Source organism: Myotis davidii, unplaced genomic scaffold (genome assembly GCF_000327345.1).
Source record: "Myotis davidii unplaced genomic scaffold, ASM32734v1 scaffold135, whole genome shotgun sequence".
NCBI classification, from domain to species: Eukaryota; Metazoa; Chordata; class Mammalia; order Chiroptera; family Vespertilionidae; genus Myotis; species Myotis davidii.
This window is the reverse complement of record NW_006289813.1, coordinates 13,427,191-13,431,077: the sequence shown is the minus strand read 5'-3', so window position 1 is coordinate 13,431,077 and position 3,887 is coordinate 13,427,191.

Sequence of the window (3,887 nt, the reverse complement as noted above, 5' to 3'; positions counted from 1 at the left end):
CTGATCACCCCTAACCGCCTCTGCCTGCCTGCCCAATCATCCCTTACTACCTCTGCCTACCTGCCTGATCTCCCAAACTGCTGTCCCCTGCCGGCCTGATCTCCCAAACTGCTCTCCCCTGCCAGCCTCATCACCCCTAACTCCCCTCCCCTGCTGGCCTCATCACCCCTAACTGCCTCTGCTTCAGCCCCACCCCCGTGGCTGTGTCCGGAAGATGTCCGGTCTAATAAGTATTTTACCCTTTTATTAGTATAGATTCAAAAAATTGTTTTAATCATGTATATATTTATATAGGAAGACCAATATACACATACTGTGTGTATCAGAAGCTATCCTCCAATTTTTTTAATATATGATAAAAGTATGAGTTACTGTAGTTTCTATTTGCATGCTTACTTAAAACCTCCAACAGCACACTTTGTAAAAGTAATTGATGACCAATATTATGTAATGTAACAGGAAACACTTCTTTTTTGCGACACTAAATGGACAATTTAGAGGATACATATGGATTTGGATTATTTCCAACAAATGCTGCATCATGCAGAAAGAAAGATGGGCTTGCATTAAACACATTTTGGTCATTGGTAATGCAACCTCCCAGCTCCCCTGGGTGTTCAACTCCTGGGGGATCATCTTCCAAACCCACGATGATTTCACTAGCTCCAATGCACTGGTTTTACATAATAAAGTTTTAAGGTAAATTTAATGAAATGCTCAAGAGTCTCAGAAAATAGGTGTTATTACTGAAAACATGGTAGCAAAAAATGAACATCTACATGTTATGTTTTTCTACTTATAGCCAGGCTGAATGTGTTCTTAAAGCAAATACGTATACACTTCATTCCACAGAAAGTGACCTCTCTCGTAAATAAAAGAAAACAAGAAAGAAAGGAAGGAAGGAAGAACTGGGAAGGAAAAAATAAAATGTATTAGCGTCCAAACACAGTTAAAACCACAATTTACATTGGGAAACACAGTTGAAAATCACAGCTTATTTTGGAGGTTTTACACATAAATAGATTTAATCTAATATTTCTTCTGTCCTTTTGTTAGAGAAAAGAATTGGAACTATAGTTTAAACTCTTATAAATGGTTCAAGTGGCTTAACTACACTGTCCAAAAAATGTTATATGTAAACTTTTTTTGGAGAATTCCATGTAAAAGGCCTGAGTTAAGAACTGCATTCTTATTACATTCATTCATTCAATACTATGCTAAGCAAAGGTTACAAAAACCAGTCATGACTCCCTGCATTATAATACAACTAGGTGACCCAGTGCACGGGATTCATGCAGTGGTGGGAGGCATAGCCTGCGGGAATCGGCCTGCTGTGGGAGCACTGCTGATCCAGGTCAGCTGAAGGAACACCTGTGAACCCACCCTCTGAGCGGCTTCTCCTGGTGCACATCTTCTCGAGCCTAGGGACAATAGCACTGAGAGGCAGTGGTCACAAACCCACCTCCCAGCCCCTGACCTCAGCTCTGCGAGCCTGGTGGCAGTGCTGCACAGCCTGCAGGCAGCTGGAGGAGGCAGCAGGGAGCGAGGAGGAGGAGCCTGGGGCAAGGAGGCAACAATTGCAGCCAGGGTTCCTGCTGCTCAGCACCGGGTTTGCAGTAGCAGCAGCTGCTTATCCCAGTCAGCCCAGCCGCACTCCCACTGTGGTAGCTCACTGAACACCGAAGGGCGGCTCCTGTGTTGAGCGTCTTCCCCCTAGTGGTCAGTGCGCATCATAGAGATTGGTCAACCAGTTCTGGTCGTTCAGCAGTTCAGTCACTGGGCTTGTATTATATAGGATGGTGTTATTAGAGGGAATGCAAATGAGTAGAATTCCATTTTTGCCCTTGAAGAGAATTATTTGATGAGCTTAAACACAGCTCCATCATCAGTGGCTGCCTTCCAGTGTTTCCATTGCCCATGTCATCAGCCAAAGATTAACTAGGATAAAGACATAGCGGCAACTCAGTCCAAAGTTTTCAAAATGTGTATGTAAAAGCAAATGAAATGCCTCGCAGTGTGACCTGAACTTAGTAGCTTGCTTACAAAAGGCAGAAAATGGAAAATGAATAGTGTATTAGTTTCTTAGGACTGTAATAACAAAATACCAAAAAAACAAATGGTTTAAACAAACAGACATTTGGTCTCTCACAATTCTGGAGTCTGGAACTCTGAAACTGAGGTATCGGTGAAGCCATGCTCTCTCTGAAATTTTCAGGGAAGAATCCTTCCTTGCCTCTTCCTAACCTCTGAGGCAGCTGTCAATCAATCCTTGGCAGATGCTCCACTCCAATTTCTGCCTCAGTTGTCACAGGCCATTCTCCTTGTGTGTCTCTGTGTCTTCACTCATGTTTCACATGATGTTTTCCTCTCTTTAAGGATATTTGTCAAATTGAATTAGGGCCCATCCTAATGAACCCATCTTAACTTGACTAAATCTATTTTCAAATAAAGTCCCATTTACAGGTACTGGGAGTTAGGAGGAAATATCTTTTTTAGAAGATAATTCAACCTGTAACAAACTAACTTTTCAGTGAAGAAACTTGGCAAACATAATGTTAACCAAGCCATTAATGTTAATATCACTAGTGCTAGGTCATGCTGATGTTGACAGGACTCAGACATCCTTACCTCAAAATATGGTGCTTTAGCATGCATGCTGGTTATTTTAAGCTGAACTAGGCTGAAGAAATTTGAGAAATGACAGGTACAGGAAGGATTCCTTGATCAACCCCTGAGGCAGGTCATAAAACCCTGGTGTGAAAGGTATCCTCTCTACACTCAGAGCAAAAGGAACATCTTTTTCTCTGAAGACGGAGAGACACCAGTAGGAATCTAAAAGAAAACAGGCCTCACTAAATTCCCCTAATTTACCAAATTTAGCTCATACACTGTTTGACTTTCACATTTTCCCACAACTTTCCATTCTTCATCAGAACTAGCATAAAAACACTTGGATTTAACCCTCCTTCAGATCTTCATTTCCTTATGAAGGCTCTCCAGTCAGGTAAACATATATTCAATAAATGTGAATGCTTTTTCCTTGTTAATCTTTATCTTTTGTTACAGAGACTCATCCAAGAATCTAAGATAATATCATGCACCCTGATAAAATGTAATAAGAAAAGACACTTCAGCCCTAGCCGATTTGGCTCAGTGGATAGAGCATTGGCCTGCAAACTGAAAGGTCCAGGTTCAATTCCAATCAAGGGCACTTGCCCGGGTTGTGGGCTCAATCCCCAGTGGGGGACTTGCAGGAGGCAGCCAATCCATGATTCTCTCTCATCATTGATGTTTCCTCTCTTCCTCTTCCTCCCTCTCTAAAATCAATAAAAATATATTTAAAAAAAAAAGAAAAGGCACTTCACATCTCTGGTATTCTTCACAGCAACCATAACCCTAAGCCAATCATGGAAAATACCTCTTCTGAATCCAAGTGAGGAGCGTTCTGTAAAATACTTGACCACTTCTCTTCCAAGCTGCGCTAAGCAAAGCTTACAAAAACAGATCATGGGCATGGAAAAACAGAAAAAACTTAGAAACCATTGCAGACCAGAGAGACTAAAGATACATGAACACTAAACACTGTGGGAATCTTGGATTGGATTCTGCAACAAAAAAAAAGGATATCTGTGGGGAAACCAGTGAAATCCAAGTAAAGTCTATAGTATAGTTAATAGCAATGGTATTAGCTTTACTTAGTTTTAATAAAAATGCACCATAGGAGATGATAACATCATGGGGATGGGATGAAAGGTACGTGAACCCTCTGCACTGTGTCCACAACTTTAATGTAAATCTAAGTTTTCCAAATGTTTCACAATTTACTTTAAAAAATAAAGTAAACAATAATGATATTTATGTTCTTTTCATTAGATGAGAAGCAATAA